Raw genomic sequence first — 22,908 nt, forward strand, 5'->3', positions numbered from 1 at the left:
TGGTCTAGCAGGAAGTGTCCCTGCCCATGGCACAGGTATTGGAACTAGATGACCCTTCCAACCCAAAACTTTCTACAATTCTATTCTAATGTCTTTATTCCTGCTATTGTTATGAAAATGTGCATCTGAAGACTGAAATATGCAAAGCTACCTTCTTAGCCTGTATACTTCTTTCAAATGTATATAGTAGATGTGGAGTCTCCTGGCAAGGGGAGACCTAAATGCAACAGATGCACAGTAAAAGCAAAAAAGCTACAAGAGTAGTTCCAAGAATTGAAGATGGCATTAAAAGGTTATTTACCTAGTGGAAAATAATTACATTTTGCCTGACTTTTATTACTGTGAGAGATGAGAAATATTTTGGCATTTATTATGATAAGTGAGTTGTAAACAGAATGATCTTGTTTCTCTGGGTATTACGGAGCAATGCTAGATGCCTCCACAGCTCATGACAAAGACAGGAATCCTTATTAACAACATAGGGAAAATCCAGAAACCAGAAAAATTATGTATCTTAGAGTATTCCAATTAAAGTAATGAATGCTGCGGTCTTAAAACCTTTATAAGATAATTGCTTCACATTAGGGTAGAGCAGTGGTGCTGTTCAGAGTGCAGGAAGACATGAAGAACATTGCCCTTGCCCATACACTGGCTTGCACACAGTTTCTCAGGCAGTGCACAGGCAGGCTCTGGAATGTTTTGCAGCAGCACGTGAATGCTAATACTTTCAGAAAATGTCCAAGTTCCATTTTTTTTAATGGGAAGGTGGTTAAACACTGAAAGAGTTAGCCACAGTCACAAGATTGTATGGCCTCTGTCCTGGCAGACAGTCAAAACTGGCTGGGGACCTGAGCAATCTGCTGCAGCTGAGCTGGCTCTGGGTGGGGAGGATCCCAAGAGGCCCCACCAGCCCCAGAGACCTTCTTGCAGGGTCCTTCTTGCAGAAATACCACTACAATAAGAAACCTCTGAGCCTCAAATTTCTGGAAGCAATGAGGCTTTGTCCTACTGTTTGTCCTGCTGATTACCACTGTCTATATTGATTTCTGTCTCAGGGCTGGTCTTGGCCACTATCCCAGAGGATGCTGATGCTGAGCATTGGTCTGATCCAGCATGGATTAAGAGGATATTGGGCTAGACTGCAGATAAGGAGTAAGTCTAACTGTGGAGGACAGATTGTTTAGGAGAGGAGACAATGCAGCTACACCTGTGATCCAGTCAGGATCTTCCTCAGGGCCCAGGAAGAGTCCTGACACTGAGATTTTGCATGAAGTTTTGTTTTCTTATCAGTTCTATGATGTAAGGCTGAGGGGCCCTCCTCTTTGAGGAGACATTGAAGATCCTGGGTGTTTTGATGAGGAGTCTGTGTAGCTGTGCAGCAGCAGTGGGGACCATCCAGCTAATGCTGTGCTGTGCTGGGAGAGTGGGAGCTGCCAGAGCCTAGCCTAGCACTGGCACTAGCACTGAAGAAACAGGAAAATAAGTTAATTTCAGTTAAACCTGAGTGTGACATTACCACTCTGAGATAGGGGTTACTATTTCTAGCAGCAAACAACTAGTGGTTTGGCTGTCAGTAAAAAGACAGCATTATCTTTGAAAGGGGAATGTGGCTTTTGCAAATGGAGCAAGACTAGCTTAAGGACAGGCATGCCTACCAAAAAATACTGTTTTATCCAATAATTTTTATGAAGAGCACTAGCAGCAGAAAGAATAACAAGCTGCCCCATATTCTGACTGTGTCTGTCTGTAGGAGATCCAGAAGCAAGCATGGCTTGTGGCAGGTAGCTTTTTGCCTCTGCTGTCACAAGGGTCTCTATACAATCAGAAACAGCTCTGTGTTACTTTCACTTTCCAGGCATGTGTGTTTCCTCATGTCAAAACTGCCCCTTGGACCTGCCCCTCTGCAGAATGAGTTATGCCAGTAGAGATCCAGGATGCTCGTACTGAGAGAGGAGCTGCTGCATGCAGCATCTTTAGTACAGTGATTGACTTGCATTGTCTGATTGGTTCCAGTTCATAAAGCTGGCATTTATTTAACATCAGAGTTAACCACCAATGTCCTTAACAGAGTCAGTCCAGTTTTCATGTTTTAATAATTGCAAACAGCACGGAACCCCAAGTAGATTCCTTTCAAGGTAGATTTATTAGGGCAAAAAGAAGATCATTAGCGGCTGGTAATGGATTGTTTCTCCCAAGGATGAACGCAAATTCAGGCGTGCTTTGAACTGTCAGTGTAGGCTTGCTTCAATGTCAAAGGGAGCAGGTGAGCTGTGGTATCCTGATTATTCTTTTTACTTTGGTTTTTAAAAAACCTTTGAAAACCACAAAGTGTTGGAAATATACTGTCCTATCCACTAATGAGCAGTAGAAGTAATGAGATATCTCAAAACTCCCTCAGTGTCCACATACTTAGCAGATACTTGTCTGAACTTCATCTAAATCTTTTCAAAGTGTTGTGTGGCTTTGGTGTCAGGAGAGAAATACTGGAAGTAGCTTCCATCTATTTCAGTCATTCAGTGACTCATGCTGAGTGGCAAGATCAGATCAGATCTGGGTATCTATTATGCTTTGTGATGAGCATATGAGATGATCTTTTCCGTGCTGTATTCTCCTCTAGTCCATGGGCAACATTCATAAAGCAAGGATGAGGAAAGTTTGCTGATAACCATTTGTTTGTGAGAAAAAATATTATCTGAATGAATAAGTTCTATGGGGAAATATCCTCACATGTAGGGTGGTGCAGTAGTGGTAATGGTAGAGCCCCAGCTTGCCCATAAAATTATCTATTTCCCTGAAACCCCTTAATGGGGATTTCACACAGAGTGTGGGGTCTGCCTCTCTTCTTTCCCCTTCTGATCAGTAAGGGCTCTGCTCACATGTACAGCTCAGGCTGGAGCTGCAAGGGAATCCTTATTCCTTATTATTTTAAAGGTTGTATTTAATAGAGGCTTCCTTAAAGCAAACTGGCCTTTGGTAAAACACAACAGCTTTCTGTGTCTTTTACCTCCTGTTTGTATTGGCACCCTGAAATACATGTGTTTGAAAAAGTGTATAGTCCCTTTCTTAAAAAAAAAAGAAAAAAGAAAAAAGAAAAAAAAAAAAAAGAGAGAGAGAGAAAAAAAGAGAAAGGAAAAGATTTGTCATTCTCTGTATCTTATTTACCAGAAGCACTGCCTTGTGCACCATGCCATAGAGAGAAAAATATTCTGAGCTCTTCATTTTTCTGTACTTTTCACCTTGTGACATTTTCTCACAGGAGATATTCACAGCACATGCAAATGTTGAGAGTTTGGTCTCAATCCTTGTGACCAGCAATGGATGAGATATATACAGCTTCTATCTCAGAAAAAGCTGATCATGTTCTTCCTTTAATAATGAAAGTTGTTTAAGTCTGAAGATCTTGTCTATCTAATATGATTATTTTAGTTTTAAATTGACTACATTCATGTGAAGAGCCTCACTAAACAGCCTGTATATAAAAGAGTGCAGATATCAGCATTTGATTATGAAATACTAAGCATACATGCTGATAATCAGATTTTTTTTTTTTTTAAGTGATTGTTTTCTTCCCCTCAAGTACCTTCTAGATTTTGTCTAGTCCATCTTGTGAAAGTTTCTGGAAGGAAATTTAGAGGAAGAGACTTGTCTCCACAGAATTCATTTCTGTCAGTTCTGTAAGTTTCCTTGTGTTTTGCCCAAATTTGCTGCATATTTGTAAAAGTGACTGTTAAATACATAACATTAATGAAGAATTTGACAGATTATTCTGTTCTGTTCAGGCCTTTAATTCAGGAAAAAATTATCTGAGAGAAAAAGAATTGAACTTAATACAGATTTCCTAATGAAATCCTATGGTCTTTACTGCTTATGATGGCCTGGGATTCAATCCTTCCTCTCCTCTCTCTTTAGTTTTTTTCATTCTTATAGTCTGTAATTATGGAAGAGTTGGCTTGGAAGAATATTATGTTTTATTTTGTGATTTTAAAAACCAAATTAAATCTTATCTGCATATATAATTTACCCATTGCAATGTGTTACTAGAAGGGAAATGCTGTTAACTAACCACGAAGAGTTCCGGGCTGCAGAGTTTTTATCCTGTGGCTCTGTGCATCTGTGATGTTGCTGCAGTCTCACAGAAGATTTGCATCATGGGATGAATCCTAGGACCACTGAAGTAACTTGTGAACTGCCACTGAAATTGGGGCTTTTCTTATCTTGGATGGTGGCCAGAGCCCTTTGTAGTTCTTTCTCTCTCCACCCCCCATGCAAGACTTTCAGTGGGGATTAAAGCAGGACCAGGAAGGGATTGTAGAAAAAAGCTACAGTCCTGTATAGGTATTTGAATGCATCATTATTTAATGGTCTCCTCATTTGTAGTTTTCTAGGAAGCTTAAACCATCTCATACTGTAGGTACATCTAGGCTGATTTATATGATCTCAATATTCATATTATAATTGAAATGAAGCTAAGGAGATTCAAGACCTCAAAGTTGCTGTTTATCTTCAGACATTTAATTATTTAATGGTTTATATATGTCTCTACCTCAGTTATATTTTTTCTTCAAACTTTAGGAAGAGTCTACACTCTTAGTTTAGATTAAATTACTTCTAATAATATTGAATTGATGCCTCTATAAGGTAGATAACATACTACTATTGTAAATTGTGTTGATGGGACTTGATTTTGATTTCAGGTTTTGAGGTTTTGTCCAAAATGGATCCCACAGGAAAACCAGCTAGTCCTGCAAGTATAGAGTTCAGCGTTACTGCTTTAGGTGGCTTTAGGTGGCTGCCTGTTGACTTTGTTGTGTTTGGCAGATCCAGACTCGTTGGACTTGCTGAGTGTTCATAGCAGGCAAATGTGCTGCTTCCATAATTCCAGTACTGGCAGAATTGCTGTCAGGAATGTGGAATTAACCACTTTAACAGTTCAGCAGATGAAAGCATCCCTGTATATATTGACAGCCTGTAGTGCTGCTTGCCTAGTAAGAATAGATGGATTAACACCACCCCTTGGGTTAAGTCCTGGAGAAAAACAGATATATACCCTCTGTACACAAAGTGGTAGAGAAGTATTTTGTGCAGGTAAGCACGCTACTCAAGGATTGCTTAGTAGAATTTGCAGATGGAAGGAATTAGTTACCTTTGTCAGAGTTGCTGTTATTATCACATAATTAAAACACTACCTGTTTGTTTCTTCCACTGGGATAATTCATTGATTCATCTATTTTAGCTGCTCATTTATAATGATCTAGTGTTATGTGTTTTCACAAGTCATTATTGTATGCCTGCTGAGGGCTTGCAGTGCTGGATATTAAACATTAACTAAAAATCCTAGTCTTCTACTTCCGTCATGGGAAGAATGTTCTTGTGACTATTGATTGTGGTCTTGTTTCTCAGAATTACTTTGCATTCTAGAATTTTATCTAATATGTATTTAACTCTAAATATATAACATGAAAATTTAATTAGTTTACTGATTCATATCTGCCTTTGAGAGGTTTTTAAGTTTTAAAAAATCAAGAACACAAAGCAACATCCAGAGTATTTTGGAGAGCAAGTTAAAAGTAAGAAAAAAGCATCTGGCATTGAGCTGGAAGCTGTAGTTTTAGAAAACATCTAGAGCCAAAATAACTGCTCACCTCTTGCAAAAGAGGGAGAGAGGGAGGTTTTGCCTTCTCCTTTTTGTGCTCTCCTTTGCTCACTGTCCTTCTCCTGCCGCTTAAGCAAGGTCCAGAACCCTGCAGGTGGGTGCCACTCCCTAAAGCAGCAGAAGCCATCTCGGGGCAGTGACATTTGTCACTGCAGGGTGAGGTGCCTGGCCTGGCATCCAGCGTCAGAGCGAGTGCGGGGAAGGTGGAGGGCTGCTGCTCCGTGGTGTTGGAGAGCAAGCAAAACCCCACCAGATTTTGGGGGTTGCACTGTGAGCTGCTCCCTGCTTTGGGCTGAAACAATTAGATTTTCCATTTTAATTTAAGACACCGTTTTAATATCCTAGAATAAAACAGAATAGAATAGCAAGTTCAGTTGGCAGAGACCTGCAGTGATCATCAGCTGCCTGACCAGTTCAGGGCTGAGCAAATGCTAAGGCAAGTTTTTAAGTGGATTGTCCAAAAGCCCCGAAAACATTGAAAGGGGTGGGGCATTGGCCACCTCACTGGAAGCCTGTTCCAGTTTTTTATCGCCTTCTCAGTAAAGAAATGCTTCCTAGTGTCCCATCTGAACCTCTCCTGACACAGCTTCGAACCATTCCCGCACTTCCTGTCTGTGGATAGGTCTTTCTCTCCTTTTGATCCTCAGGAAGCTGTGGAACTCGATGAAGTCTTTCCTCAGCCTCTCTTTTTCCTAAACAGACAAAACCAAAACCTTCAGCCGCAGCCCCAAAACAAAGTTGTCAGGAGTGGGATTCGAACCCACGCCTCCAGGGGAGACTGCGACCTGAACGCAGCGCCTTAGACCGCTCGGCCATCCTGACTCACGTGGTGGTGCTGTGGCGGCACTGTCACTGTCTATTTGTACATTTTTTTTTTCCTTTTTTAAATGTACTATAGTTTTTCCACGCACAGTGAGTGTTAAAAAAATATTCCAAATGAGATCGTATTTTGTGTTGACTCTCTGGTAACCTTAATAACTGATGTTTATTTATACAAGGAGCTATTGGGTTCTTTCTGTGAGCCAGTGTTATTGTGTGGAGAAAGAGGCAGGTACTTTTGCATGCTTATAACGTATGCTGTGAAGCAGACATTTGAAGCTGTACAGAAATTAATAAAAATGTGGTATGTAGTATGTTTCACAAGGACATTGCTTAAGGTTGATATGTTTCCTGTAATGTCTATGAAAATCCCCCTGGGATGTGTACAAGTTATTCATGGTAAGAGTCCTCTGATATTTGAAAGGGAAGCAAATTGTAAGTCTCCTTGCTAAAGGTTTTTTTCAAAAAAAATTAATGTGCTTGAAAACTGGATCTAAGAACCTCTAAATATACAAATTAAGTCAAGATTTAGGAGTAAAATTAAATATGAAAGAGAAGATGTGTGCTTGTTTGAAAGCATCAGGTTAAAGTGCAGTATCTTTGTTTGGAATATAAACTTACTAGAGAAAAAAAAATAAATGGGACAACCAGAAACTGACAGAAATGGCAAATAAAATACTTGTATTTTAAGTATGAATTAATAATATAATTTATGTTCATCATATAATTAAATTGCTTCATAGGTTTCTAAGGAATTATTAAATAATTTAATATAAAATATTTAATATATATATTAAATTAATTTATTTATAAATTAATAAATTTCTATAATTGTTACATGAAAAATATATAAAATTATAACAAATAAAAACCTTACATATAAATTATATTATTTAATAACAATGATAAAACTAATATATATATAAGTATATAAATGTATATAAATTTAATATATAAATCATGTATTTATAATTCATATATTAAATTACATAATCATTTCTTAGAACCTTAAGAAGCAATATTTTCCCATGATAAAAAAAGGCAACTATTTCTACTAGATTGGCCAGAAATTGGTACTGGTTTTATTTGATACTTTTGCTTCTGTATGTAGAAACCAGTTCTTCTGGCTCCATTTTGTCAATGTCTTTCTCTCTGGGGAGCCCAAAGTGCTGGGCCCAGTACTTTGGTGCTGTCTCATGGGTGCTGAGTTGAGGAAATAATGACTTGTCTTGACCTACTGGCCATGTCCTTCCTTGGAGACCCACAAGAGTTGCGTGGACAAGGCTCTCTCTCGTCCTGACTTCAGAGTCAGCCCTGCCTTCAAAGCTGACTTTGCTTTGAGCAAGGCTTTAGAGCAGGTAAGTGCTAAAGGTCCCCTCAATCCTGAACTCTTTTGTGGTTCTACAACTATGTGCCATAATTTTGGACAATTTTATGTAACAGTGCTTGTGAATTGAGAGATGCTGTATCTTTGCTATGCTGTGATGTGTCCTGAACCTTTGCACTTTTATCCTTGTACTCAATTCTAGGGCAGTAAGCAGTCTTGTCTGAGGCCTAGCAGAATGGAAAGATGAGCCTGTGTGAGCAATATTCTTGTAACATGCTGGAAATGTTATGCTTCTTGTTATGCTGGGAGTCAGGAATTATGCTGTAATTCATGCTGCATTTCAGCAGTCTTGGTTGACTTACTGGAAGATGCAATTTTCTCATATTTAGAATTAGTAATATATTTAAATTCTATAGAAACAGGGCCTTGGAAAGGTCACAAAACCTGTTTATATGTGCTGAAATAACAGTCTTGGCCAATGTGGTGCTGTTTGATTGGGTGGTTGGTTTTTTCCTAAATAGCTGGTGGACTGATCAGAACTTTTTCCAGCTTTGGTATATAGCAAGATGGGCAGAGTGCAATAAGCCGAAATAGACATGGCAGGAGTTTGACCATAAAAGTCTACTCATAATGTGGTAATTCCAGAATGAGCAGCAGTTACAGCCTGCACTCTTTCTGTTGTCAGCACAGAGCTTTCTGGGTCTTCAGCCAGCAGCTCCAAAACCTTGTGTTCCCTACTTCAAGACATATTGATGACGTAAAGCTGACTGAATGTGTCTTGAATTGCTGGGAAATTAATTAAATAAGTCTTAATTTAAACCAAGTCTAAGTCATAAAGATAACATTACCCATTCTTCTAGACTGGTAGATCACACAGGAAAGCTTAACTAAGTGCATATCAAACATACAGTCACCTTGGTGAAGAATTTGCACAAGTCTACTCCTTGACAGCTCTTCCTTAACATTTTGGGGCTTTTTTTGGCTCAGAACTTCATTAACTACAGAGCTAATGATCTGTAGCATTAGCTCAGTTCCCTAAAAATCTGCAGATCTGCCTGACTTGCTGGTTAACATGTAGTGGTACTTGGTATGTGGTTGCCATCCTGACTGAGCTCTAATAAGTGGACTGAAAACGTCAATGAAAAGGTCATATTTAAAAAGATGTATGTGTTCCCCAAATCCTTTGGCACAGACTTATGTAACTGACTGTCCATCACACATTCAGACTCATCAGACTTTAGGCTGGAGGTTGTTGAGTTCCAGGATGCTGATGGGCCCAGCAGATTTGCTCCTGTCCACTGAAAAGAAAGTCCCTGGGATGTAAAGTGCACTGGTATCACCCACTGAAAGGGTTTGCTCTGCTGGTTCCTGAGTACAGGTTCTGATGAGAGCAGATGCAGAAGGAACTCTTTGGCAAAGGCATGGCTGTCAATAGTGTCTCACATTTGCCTTGTGCTGGTGCCCAAGCAAGGCAGTGCTTTGCACTGCTGTCAGTGTATAGCAGCAGCTGATGTATTTAGGTGCTGGGTCCAGTATCTCCAGTAGTGCCGATAAAAGGCATCACATGTGAGAGGCCTCTCTCCCACCTTATCCCTCCTGTTACTCAGTAGCCCTTCCTTGGATATTTTGGGGTTTTGTCCTGCTTTAAGTAAAGCTTTTCACAAAGTGAGAGCATCTTTTGTGCTTTTCTTGCTTCGAATAGGAGAGTTGCTTTCCTCCCTATGTTTCAGGTGTCTCGCTGGGGCCCTGAAAGAATTCAAAAAGAATGACTGTATCCAGTGGAACCATTTTCTCTCCTTCCAAAGAGAAAATGGAGCATGTTATATGGGTGATAATGAGATTAAATGTGGTCAAATGGAGAGCTGACTTCCAATAATGATGCCTTTTCACTGTTCTTATAACTCCACATTTTGCACCTAGTTCTGCAAAAGCACATGTGCTTGACTTTACAGGTATCTCTAATCCTGTTGTCAGGCCTTTTTTGGTTGCACAAAGAGAAATATAAAGAGATGCATAGACTCAAAATATTGTCAAGAAGGTGGGAAACTCTCTTCCCTGTAATCTTTAGGGATCAAACTGACTTATTTATATGAAAAAAAAATATAAGTTGCAGAAGCTATAGGCTAGAAATGAGACTGCTCTGCAGCAGAACCATGTTGTCTCAGCTGCCAGTTGTCTTTGCAGCAGAACTTGAAGTTGAGTTGTAGCCACAGGTAGGAATAGTAATAGAGGCTTTTTCCTGGGCATATTTCCTCTGTTCCAGTGGGAATTAGAAATCTGAAGGGCACAACTGAGGAAAAAAGTAATCATCTTACTCTATTCAAAGTATGTTGAGAATCATCTTACTCAATTTAATGGCTGTTTCTTATTAGATAACTCATCCTCAAAACACCTTATAAGCAGGAATGCTCACAAACCTCCTTTGAATTAAGTACAATCCCTTAAATTCCCCAAATTATATTTTCCTTTTGAAGATATAAAGCATATTAAGTATGTGGAACCATGTGGTGTTTATAGGAGATCAGGAATACTAGAGAAGGCTGGCACAGCATGTCTGCACTGTCTGTGATAACAGGAGAAGATGCCTCAGGAGCATATGTTATCAGCAGGATCCAGGAGAGATACAGCATCAGTGTGTGAGGCGGGGGAGGTAGGATTCCATCTATTCCCCTTGGTATGGACGCCGAGTATCAGCTTTTCTTTCCTCCCAAATCACTGTTTTGTCAGGAATGTGAGCACCAACTGGAGAATTCATTGCTCTGTCATTGCTGTCTGTTGAGTTGGAATAATTTTTTTTTCTTAATACTTTTAACTCCAAGTGAAATTGAGGAGTTTTTCCAAACAAAAAGATAGAACTGTCTTTATATCTTTATGTCTCATGTCTGCTGTTCACAAAAGTCATGGGTGTGGGTTTTTGTTCCTGCTTAAGGCAAGGCATTAAGAGCTGTGAGGGTAGTCAGAGGATTTCTTTGGTTTCACTTGAACACACTCAGATGAAGAGCTGAGCTCAGTTCTGTTCCTAACCTGTCCTCTTCCTGTCTGGAATCCATCAACTCCCATGCATGGAAGTGGTTACATTTATGGTTATCAGTACAGGGTATGGATGGGGTACAGAGTATCAGAGCATCAGTACAGAGTACTTAACAATGCTGCAGTAAAAGGTAACTTGATAGCTGACACTGGGGCAGAACTTGACCTGCAAAATCCTGATTACTAATTGATGAGTAAGCATCTTACCTGACTTTCAGCTTCCAGCTCAAGTATTCAGCAGCAAAAAATGTCCCTGTGCTTGTTAAGAAAAGTAAAAAAAGAAAAGAACCTGTAAATCATTGGAGATGTGATAAGCATGGAAGATTACAGTGACAAAATAACTATATTTTATTGTTAACGGGGGAGTTTACTTTTACTTTTACGTAGCAAATTCCTAAAATATTTGAAGCACGACTACATATTTATACCCTATTAAACTTCTGTCCTTATTTATAAAGGCAATAGAAAACAAACTATTGAACTGGAAGGAGTCTTGTCAATTATTTATATTAAATGAATCAGATGTTGTGTATGCCAGACTCTCAAGTGGAAAATCCCGTGACAAAAGTAGCTTATCCCACAACCTGTGGTGGAGGCCCCATGTCCTCTCTTGGCAGTTTCCAGGAAGGCTGAGACGTGGTAGAGAAGTTTTAGCCTAAACAGGGCTGAATAGGGTTTGGCTGGTAGACCTGGATGTGGAGAGCTGATGTAGCTAACAGAGGATTTAGTGAAAGGAGAGCTCAAAAAGGGCTTGCCTTGTTCTAGCTAGTGAAGGGAGAACCATATGGGGTTATCTAGAGTGTTGCAGGTGATTGTCTTTTCCAGATATTTTCCAGGGTAAGAAACAAGCTTTGAATAAAGGACAATACATGGCTGTGGCTTGGTTTCTATTTCCATGTTATAAAGCCACTTCCTACTTACTAAAATTCCATGGAAAGAGTAAATCCCAGGCCTGTTGGATATTGGTTGTGCTGGATATTGGTTGTGCTTGAAACCTCCTTTTGGACGCTGCAGCCCTTCTCTCCTCTCCAGATGGAATCGACGGGATCTTCAGCCACTTGCTCTCTGATACACAAGTGAATGTTTTTTTCTGAGGTGCAGAGGGAATGAATCTCCAGTTGATTATTTGGGTCTATCTGCAATAAAAAAAAGCATGCTACCAGTGAGTGCAGCACTGCTAATTATCACACAGTAAAGATAATGAGAAATAACAATGATATTATATCATATCTATTATGTAATAATACACTAAAGTATTGAGTAATGATTAACATATTATAAAATGTGGAAGGTTTCTTAAGAGTGTTGTAATATGGAAAGTGGGATTTTTTTAGTGCAACTGTCAATACTAGAGTCTTGTGACTGTGTTATGCAGTATGTAGAAGAAATAAGCAATACTTTAAGTGCAAGATATTCCCCCATTCACTGTGTACAGAAAACAGTATCACAATAGCTGTCAAATATTAGCCATCCCTTAGACTTCCCTGTTTTTCTAAAAGCATCATATTTACATGTTTACTTTCCTTATCCCAAAGAGACATAGTATCATTTTTTCTTTTCCTCAAAAGGCATGATGAATATGTTCTTTGCATACTGTGAAAAGGAATATCTGCTTCACTCTGGTACCCAGGCTGACTCCCTATCGACTGCTTTCCAAACTAACATAAGAATTATTTATGTTTGCAACAAAAAGAAATCATGCTGGTTTGGAGTGTGGTTTTCTTGTTGACATTTTAGAAACTGTTCCAGGCTCTTCTTAATATTTAGACAAACAAATATGTTTGCTTTTTTCTGGTGCTGCTGTTGACATTTCCTAAGGGAATCGCTGTAGATGTTAACAACTTCCCAGCACAGGCATGCTGTAATGGAAGAGTTCTTTGCTTGTGGCCCTGACACAAATTCCTTTTAACTGATGTTTTTGCTGAAAGTAATGTGATTGTGATAACTTATGTGAGTCAGGGTAAATGTGAATCAGTCCTGGCTATTTTGGGGAGCATAAATGTCTGCTAAACTCCTCAGTGTTTTGCTTCTTGCAGATATAACAAGCAGAAGGTACCGATTTATTGTGTGCCTCAGAGCCTCTGTGCTGCACAAATATCTGCAGTGCAGAGCAGGAAGAAGGTCCATGAGGAGCATTGGTAATTGGTGAAGCCTGAAGGCCAGGGAAGCTTGTAACTCTGCCCACAGAAATTGGTCAGTTTGGGGCTTGGCTAATTTTGGAATCAGTAGCCATGGAAAGAATCACAGAGTGGAGCTTGCCCTTGTATGTGTAGTGTGGGCCCCAAGGGCAGTGTAGGTTAGACACAGACTGATGTGTGTGGGTTGAACCTGTGCACTGCCATAACTTTACTGTCTGGTCAGTACAAACAGGGTGTAATTATGTTAGCTGTTAACCCTGGGCTGTCCACTTAGAGAATTTATATAACCTTTTATGAGTGAAGGTTTTGAAGACTTTTTAGGCAGGTTGGGTTTTGTTCTGGAATCCCAGATTAAAATTGACTGACTCTCTTATATGCAACCAGACTGTTTAGCATGCATCTGTATTAAAAATGTCTGCATTGTTCCTACAACAATGAGTTATAGCTTACAATCTTTTAGCAAGACTGGATCTTTTTCTGACTGGTCGTGTATTGCAGGTAGGGAGCCAATTTTCCTCAAAACCCATTGCTGTTTTAAAATCTTTTCAGCTGAAAAACATTTCTGTCTCTGGAATTATCCTAACCTCAGTTATTATATTGTCTGCATTTTCAGTGAAAGTGTAGAGAAACTCGCTTGCAAGAAGTCATGCAGCAGCATTTTGACCATGTTTGTTCCATTCCCGAGCCCTTCGGCTGAGGCTTCAAGAGGCAGTCTTTGTTGGGCTGTGGCTGCTCCCCTGCCTTGAAAAAGAATAAAAACTGTCAGGAAGAAAGATATTCATCCTAAGGGTAGACTCCAGTTACATTAAATAGAATAGCAGCCACTTGGAGATGGGACTGGAAGGCAGCCAAAAGGACACTGAAATTTTTCAATAGTCTGTCCCTATCCCTGTCTTCCAGTGATCAACAGAGAATGTAATTTCAACCTTCAAACTATTCACTGCAACCAAAGGAAACTGAATGCTGTTCTGGCTCTATTTTAAAGAGCTTTGTAACCTAGATGAGGAGATACTCTTCTACTATTGCAGTAAATCATTGTGAGTATTACTGCTTATTGATTTAAGTAAATTGTCCTTTTGGCTGTCTTGTATGTGTTTCATAAGGAGAAAAGTTGACCTTGACCTGTGGATATAACACATTTTCAATTAGTGTTTTGATTAAGGATTTCTCAGATGGTCCTTCCTGCTTGCATCATTATCTGGAGGCAGTCAGCCAGGAATTACCAAGTGAAGTCATGTTTTGAGGCATTCCTGTCCTGACAACATCAAATGGCTTTCCTTGTAATGCCTGCAAAAGCCTAAAACTGTGTGCTGTACCTTCTTTATGAAAATCTCTCAGATTTATGTATATAAAGGCAGACGGCTGTGACTTCTAGCAATATTACAGCCCCATGAACCTCCAGCAATTTCAGGCATGTATTTGCACTATCATTTTTCCCCTCCTTGTGAGAAATCTCTTCACCCTCATGCCACTATAGGGGAGATGAAATCCATTGAGCCAGGTGGGTCCTCTCAGCTAAATTAAGATCAGAAATATCTGTGAGAACAGGTCTGCTGCCACCTGGTTTCAGGCACTACTCTTCCCTTCCCAGTGGAATCTCTATGAGTGTCTCCCAAGGAAGAGAAGAAGCTGAGGCCTTTTAATTTAAAACATTGCTTTTTAGTAAAACAGGGATACAGGAATATAAGAAAAATAATACATTGTATTATGTAGGTAAAAATCTCATTCCTACTGTCAGATATTTGGGAACTTTTTCAAATTATGTAAATTCTAATATTTGTGCAGCACAGTGTTTCTATTTTTCTTTCCTTCGGAAGTGTAGAGTTGTTATTTGTATGCTATTAAAAAACCCAACACCCCGTCCCTTTTTTCTACACATAATGGTAGTGAAATAGTTGCTAGGATAGGAAATAGAGAAGAAAGCAGAGAGGTGAGAGGTGTCCTCTCTGAGTATGCTTTGGATGTAAAGAAGTAGAGATGACATTTGGCCTTAGAAAGACTATCTGTAGGGTTCAGGAATTGAGAATCATAGGTACAATAGGCATACACTCTCAGCTTCCCACGGAGTGGCCTGCTCTGCTTTGTGAGTAGGTGTCAAAGTGCAGGGTAGCTAAATGTTCTGCTACCCAGGTCATGGGAAGTGCCACAAAGTATGACACTTACTATGAGGTGTATGGGGTGTTACACAAATGTGGAGTGTTATCTAAAGCACCCAGTGACCATGGCTGGTTATTATGAAGAGCAGCAGTTACCACTGTGAGTAGTACATTAACTTCCACAGAAACTATTTGGTGCATTCAAGAGTAAAATAATGTCTTCAGTTTTTTCATTAACGTAGGAAGGGCAGCTTTCTGCCATGCAAAAGTCTGGATTTACAGCATGTTCACAGCTAATGTGCTCTTCAGGATGGATAGCTTTATCCAATCAATTTTTTTAAATGTTTGGCAGATAGAGGAGAAAGAGCCATCTAATATCCACCTTTGAAGTCAGTATTTAGTAAACAAACTGAAGCGAGCGTATGGCTCAGATTTCTGTCTCTCACTGTGCTTGTGCAGAGTCTTTTGCTTTTAAAGGCCATGATAGATGAGGTGAAAATAATGACAGATGTTTTCTGTAATGTGGATGGCATGGCTAGCTGTCATGGGGATCCTGGACCTAAAATGGGCACTGCTGTTATCCATACCTGTCCTGGGGGTGCTTCGGGAGAAGAGAGCTTTGTACAGCCAGAACCACATCTTACACCTCAGTGCCACACAGACCTGCAGATGCTAATTACTTCCTAATCTGTTTGTCATTAAATGGCCATGAAATTTTCTATGATTATTTTTTTCTGAGCACAACTAGTTCATTATTAGTACTCTGCTTGCTTTTTATTTTTTTCTTCACTCTGCTGCAGTGAATAATGAGGGCTGAGAAGAAGACTGAATGAATAAAGAAAAGAGATGGAGAAAAGGGAGGTGAAAGGAGTGGAAGTGAATGAAAATTAGGAACAGCGAATTTACATATGTATAAATATTTTGACAGCTCTAGAAAAATGAGTAGACTCAGGACTATTTATTAAGGAAAGACATAGGACAAAAGAAATTGCAACTTTTAAATAATGGGGGAAACACTCCAGGTGTCTTACATCATAGTAATAAGTTTTAGGTTTTTTCTAAGTGTTTGAATTTAGAAAATAAAATTGAAGTAAATATAGAAAAGGGAAAACTGAATAGTGGACTACAGAATGAAGAAGGTGACTGAAAAGGAAGAAAACCAGAGAGGGAAGGCTACCTAAATCTGCTTTGCCCTAGTGCATTTTATGCTCTGAGTCATACTTAGGGCTCCCAAACATTTCAAAGAATTTCAAAGGTGATTGTTTCTGCCTACTGAAAATGCATGTATTTTTTTAACACAAAAAGTTAATAAACCTGTGGAACCAATGTCACAGAGGTGAAATTTTTAGGGAATTCAAAAAGGCCTTCACATTAGTCAGTGGTAAAGAAACACTAAGGATCTTGTGGAGGCAGAGTGATGTTTTTTCTAAGGATTACATGAAAAATCTATATTGCTCAAGGAATTAAACTTCTGGCTGACAACAGTCTGGAAGGAGCTTTCCCTGGGTTTTGCTCATGGGTGCTGGCTGCTTGTCAGTAACAGGACCCCTGTTCTCACAGTGGTTTTGTACACTGTTTTTTGTGGTGTTTTACCTCTTGTTATGTGAAGGGGCTAAATCACATAACTCATGCTAGAAACAAAGTAGTGGAAAGTGATAAACCATTCTAAAAACATTATGATCGGCCAAGGTCACTTCTGAAGTCATGGCCAGGCAAAGAGGGGACTGCAGACTTCATAGTTACAGCCCACCACTCCATCCACTTCCCATTTCTGCAGTGAAGGAAAAGCTTTTTAGATGAAGGTCTAATGAGTCACATTAGCTGGCATTTCATCTGCCATAATAATGGACCCCAATCAAAACATAATAATTTATACTTCTGTGTGAGGTGTTTAAGTACAACTGAATGAAAATTTACTCACAAGATGAAAACAAGTATTGTTATTTTTGCCTCTTTAGTTTTATTTTAGTTTTTCTTGGGTCATAAAGAGCCTTTTTATTTCAGCACAGAACTACTTAATCTAATAGAGGAGTTTTTGATTTTTTTCCCTGATTATTTGTGTTTTGTTGTTAAACAATAGTTAAATGTTTGCTTCATTGCACTAATGAAAGGAGAGTAGAGGTTTTCAGTTCTGAAGTGTTGCTTTATTACTGCTTCCTGCATAGCCATCTCCGTCATATGTTTGCTCTTTAATTTGCCAATCCTTTTTAATCTGTTGCTTTTATGTGTCACCCTGAGGTGGAGTGGGGTTGTTCCAGTTTTCTTTATTTCTTTCATTAAAATTACTCACTTTTAAACTCTTTTTTGGAGTTTATTAATACCACTTTTGATATAGTAACAAAAAAAGAAAGCCTAGACTTTTAAGAATATTCCAAAGAGGCTATAAAACAGACTATCAGATTACTGTTCACTTGAAATTATCATAGTGATAGAAAGATTAAAAGAAATTTGCATAACTTTTCACACAAGGAAAGGAAAAGATCAATATCATTATATCAAATGTGACATTGAAGAGTTTTGATTTTCTCACAGTTCTTTTTGGCCTGCTGGGTTAGTGGAGGACAATAAGCCATGCTGGACTCACTTCTTCCTCTAGGTTCTGATTCTCATCTGGAGAAAGGATTCTTGAATTGATCTAGTTATTTCATGGTTGCAAACCATGATTACTTGAGAGTATGATTTACAGTTAAGAACCATAATGGCATTAAATTTAAGCAGTCAGAAAAACACGGGATTAAATGTAAAGATAATGTCACATTGGAAGGGCTAATTCCTGATGCACTATGGAATCTTAAATTCACTTTGTAATGAAGAAAAATGTAACTCAGAATGAAAGGAGAAAGAAAGCACTACATTTTCCCCTGTGAGCAAGCTAGCAGAGAATTTTCACAGCCTTCTTTCCATTTTATGTCTGAACATAAAATAGTTACATAAAAATGTAGAAGTAATCAAGTATTCCATATACAAGATGAAATTCATACTTCTGATTTTTTTCTGACCAACATATATGCTTGGTAGTCTTCTTTTCATACATGTTTAGTAGTGTAGAGCAGTTCCCTGGAAGGTACAGGAAAGAATGTGAAAACTGATGAAGTGAAGATAGTTTAAAGAAGGAATATGAAGAATGGATTAAGAAATTATGGATGAACAAATAATGGAGGTAATTTGAGTCCAGGAGAATAAGGTAATGCTTCCCAGCAGCTGTACCCCAAGATACTAAATATATCTTTATTCCTGTTTCTGGTCCTCACTCTCCCTTCAAATGCATCGCCCAGTGAGTTAACAGTGGGCTATCTGGTCATGAGGTTAGACCCTCATCTATAAATTATATAAATTAATGCTAAATCCCAGCTCTGAATAGTTTTGGGTAACACAAGAGAGGGAAGTCCATTTTCTGTGTAGGTCAAAGTTCATTTAAATATAGTTTGTGATAGGAAGAACTTCAGGGGGGAAAAAGGAGCCATTTTCCCAATGGAAATTACTGCAGCATCTACTTTGATAAGGAAGTTTTTATTTTCCTGCACTGGATGCAATCTTACAAAATTGCCAAGAATTTCGCTGCTGATGTTAGCAGAAGCAAGTTCAATGCCTGGATGATTTCTTTGTTAATTGATGTTACTGCTCAGAATTATCTCCTTATTGTAGCTTGATTTCATTCTTTCTCTTTTGTTTTTTATCACAATTTGTGATAGCAAAAAAGGTTTAGAAATGGTTATTAAACCTGTCCCTCTGCCACTTTAAAACTGTTAGCCATGTTCCATCATTATAAAGATGGCTTAAATACCCTTTTCTGTCATACTTCTTTTCTAACATTTCCTCTCTGGATGGACCAATCAAATAGTTCTAAGGGCATGAACAAACATATTAGGGGAAGTTTTTTTTCTCCTCAGTATCTCCAAGAAGCCAGTCCCACTTCTGGAGCAGGAACACTATGATAGTATATCACAGGCTTGTTATATCAATTACTGTATATCACAAGCTGCTAAGGTCTTGTTTTACAAAAAGGCTGCCAGTTGTAATGGCACATTGAGGATATTTAATAGCACTCATGCAGAACCCACTTCATCACTGCTTTATAGTATGGGAGATAACAGCTCAATAAATATTCTGGGCCAGCCAGAACTGAACATTAAATATGAAATTTAAAATACTTTATTGGTTTCTCACCAAAAGTATTGGACACATACAATGCATTTACAACTCTTGCATGGTTAGGATTTGAGTTTTGTTACCTAGAAAAATATTGTTTTGCAACATTAATTGCAAGCTGACTTCAAATTATTTTAGTATAAATACTAAATACTTTGCAGAATCAGGTTTTAAACCAACAAACACGTGTGACCATTTATTGCTCATGGAATAGGATTAGAATCATTATTAGAATCACTGGAATATGGCACAAACTTAGCATTCTGACTTCAAAAGCAATTGCATGTTTAGGCAATTCTACATTTTCTTAAAGCCAAGCTAAGCTGATTCCACATGACAGTGGTTTTAATGAGGCTCAGTAAACAGTACAGTTTGTAACCTCAGGCCAACTGCTGAGCAGAAGCCAAGTGCAGGGCTACAGCTTTAGTGAACCCATTACTGTGAAAGATGCTGGATCCTGGAGCGGCCTGAGTCACTCATTGCACAAGAGATGAAGCTCCAATAAATAAAAATGAATATCTAACGTGACGGGTGACAACTTCATGCAAACGTGACTTTCTCTGATTTGACAGTGCCTTGATAAAGTCTCAAGGCATGTGGCTTACTAGCAACCATTTAAATTTTTAGCCATTGAATCTTCTGTTTTACTTGCAGACATTAGCATTTGGGACTTGTGCTTTCCTATAGGTATTAAAAAATTGCTTTGCTTACGTATTGGTCCTAATTCCCAGAGCTACTCAAGATCTAGAACAGCTTCCATAAACTGTTAGAGTAGTCAACAATGCTGAAATGCATATGCTTTCTTTGCCAATTTATGGTTATTTTTTATCAAATTCCTTTAAAGGTGAATTGATATAGGTTGTTTCCTACCCTTAGGGCTGATCTTAGACCATGTTCCCCCACCAGCACATTCACTGATCTGGAGAACAGATCAGTGAATGTGCTGGTGGGGAAACATGGTCTAAGATCAGCCCTAAGGGTAGGAAACAACCTATATCATGGATGCAGACTGTTCTCATGGAACAACCTGTTCCATGAGAACAGTCTGCATCCCCTGTGAACAAGGTGAGGAAATGGGGGTTAAAAAACCCCAGAGGCAGCAGAACTCTTCTTTTAAGGTGCTACAGCTCTCTTAGTCTTTATGAAAGTATTTCTAAAGGGTATCTGGAAATACAGTATAAATGGATTTAGGGGCTAAGAAGAATAGAAGAGCAGAACTGAGATATTTAGTCTTGAAGCAAGCAGGGAGGCTGAACCAACTCTATGGATGGTTTATACACCAAAATAAACAGAAGAGTTGGCAGCACAGGAGAAAAAAAAAAGGTCTTGTACAAGAAAATATTTAGAAATCAGTTTACATTGCTGGGAATAGTATAGTATATAGTGGGTAATGCTTGGGCTTGATCTTAAATGTCCTTTCCAATCGAAATGATTCTGTGATTCTGCATGATGTGCTGGACTGTTTATTCATATTTCCTTGACATAATCTTATCAAAACCCCTTAAATCTAAACAGTTAATCATGTTTGCCAAAGTTGTGATTCTTATATAAGTTTTACCTGTCATCTTTGCAAAGCTGCTGAATCACAGTTTAAGTGGTTACTGCTGAACTCTAAGCTGATAACAGGTTTGCCATTTATGCTTTTGATCTTCAGCCTAGTAAGACAGCAGAAAAAGATGTTAACACAAAGCTAGTGCAAAAAGATTCTGCAATCAGATTCTGTTCCTTATTTAGTGCAGTTAAATTACCAAATGGCAACAACAAAGATTAGGTTGTCATCTGCTGACATTTATTTCAGTGGGAAACAGGAAAAATGCACTGTTAGAAAGTAATATCAGAAACACTAGGGATTTACAGAGATATAAAGAGACAGATAAACACAACAAAAATCAATATGGTTAGTGTTCTCAGCTCTACCTCCACTTTCCAGAATGATATAGTTTCTATTTACAGTTGGGAAATATATCCTCAAATACTGGTGGCATTGCAAGAAGTATTCTGGGGAACAGTCAACATCATCACACAGACCATGAAGGGACAAGCCACAGCTTTTAATCAATGGAGGAAGGGAAGTGAATATTCCTAATATACTATTCTCCCTTGCAAGGTGGCAGGCCTGATACAGTGCAGACTGATATGTCTGAGCCAAGTCACGAAATGCAAAATAAACTTTGAATGGGTACATCAAACACTTGGAGTTCCAAGCAGAATCCATAAAGTGAGATTAAACAAGGGTTGCTAGTTTGGTTCTGCAAGCAGATTGACTGCTGGTATTTGAAATTGTTTTATAAGGGGTTATCTTTCATGTTTCTTCATAGAAATATAGAGAGACTGGCATGAAAATTATTTTGTATAATTTTATAGTGTAATTGCCTGTTGAGTGTCCCTGCCAGGTTAAAATACACATATGGAAGAAAATGGTCATGGTCATCTTCCCAGCCTGTGGTAAACCAGAGGCTTTATAGGCCTAAAGCTATATTAAAAATAATAAAAAAAAAAAAAAGGTAGGTAACTGATCATAACATATTATTCATGACTAATGGTAAATCTGATCTTTAAAGTATCTTATATTCTAAAGAATTTGGCACATAATGCCTTTTCCAATGTTGGTATTCCTGCACTCAGAATAAGCAATTGCATACCTAGGGAAAGGATTGGGGCATATGAGCAGAACTTCAGAATTTCAATAGATCCATATTACAAGTTGCTGGCTGATTTACTGAGTCATATTTTATTGATGTTTCCCATCTCTGTGAGTTTAAAGGCACAAAAAGCTCAAATAGACTATAAATCCAGAACCTGATCCCTTCTGATGCATATCTGTAGGTTCTGTAGCCAATTTTCCTGAAGGTACCCTATGGGGAGTCAAGAATCACTCCAGCTTTTTTTGTTGTACCTTTTGATGCATTCTTACCACTGTGATATTCAATCAAGAGATGAAATAATTTGATTTTGAGTGGAAATTGATGAGGCACATATAATAGTCCATGCCAGGCCTCAGAATTTTTCATGTAGTGAAAGATCTCTCCCTACTTTCCATTAGAATCCCCTATGTTTGTGGTGCCTGGGCCAGATTTTATGTGGGTGTGGAAATTGTGCTGGTGGAGGTCTCGTCACATTGCACATATGATCATGACCACCCATGCCTGAAATCCCCAACCCACAGTTAAATGGAGGAGAAAAAGCTACCCTTGTAAGACCCTTGGCTCTGCTAACAAGGCCATGCAGGAGGGTATCTCAGTAATCCATCTAGGGTGGATTGATGGTACCAGAAATGGAGGGTAAGGAGAGCTGGCTGTTGATATCTTTGTTGATTTATTCTCCTTTGCCTTGAGATTCTCAAGCTCACTTCTGTGCACTTCAGTTATTAAAAATTATGTTTTAAGTTCCTAACTGTAGGCAAGCTCTTGAGTGAATTGCGTAATTCTCGCGATCAAAGCATGAGCTTTTTTTTCAAAATGACATACATGCATCAGTGAATTGTTCCTGTGTCTGCTGAAGCTTCTCTCTCATTCTGAATAGCAGAGAAATAACCATCTTTCTTTTTTTCTTCTCCAATGAGATTTGCGGTTTGGTTGATATTCCTTATGGAAGGAAGTTCAGATATGAAAGACTGGGACAATGATAATATGGAAAAAGATATTTTCTACCAGTCTCCATGAACTTTACTATTCTGAGTAGAAGGACTTCATTTGG

The 22,908-nt window shown here is 38.7% G+C and overlaps 1 protein-coding gene and 1 non-coding gene across 6 annotated transcripts in view; one reads left to right on the forward strand and one right to left on the reverse strand.

Annotated features, from left to right (window-relative positions):
- Nucleotides 1-22,908, forward strand: part of OXR1 (oxidation resistance 1) — a 264,414-nt gene that overhangs the window by 45,926 nt on the left and 195,580 nt on the right. The window lies entirely within an intron of this gene.
- On the reverse strand, nt 6,393-6,475 carry TRNAL-CAG (transfer RNA leucine (anticodon CAG)). The gene has a single exon. It is a non-coding gene; the product is annotated as a tRNA-Leu (tRNA).

The sequence above is a fragment of the Haemorhous mexicanus genome, chromosome 1 (genome assembly GCF_027477595.1).
Source record: "Haemorhous mexicanus isolate bHaeMex1 chromosome 1, bHaeMex1.pri, whole genome shotgun sequence".
In the NCBI taxonomy this organism is placed as follows: Eukaryota; Metazoa; Chordata; class Aves; order Passeriformes; family Fringillidae; genus Haemorhous; species Haemorhous mexicanus.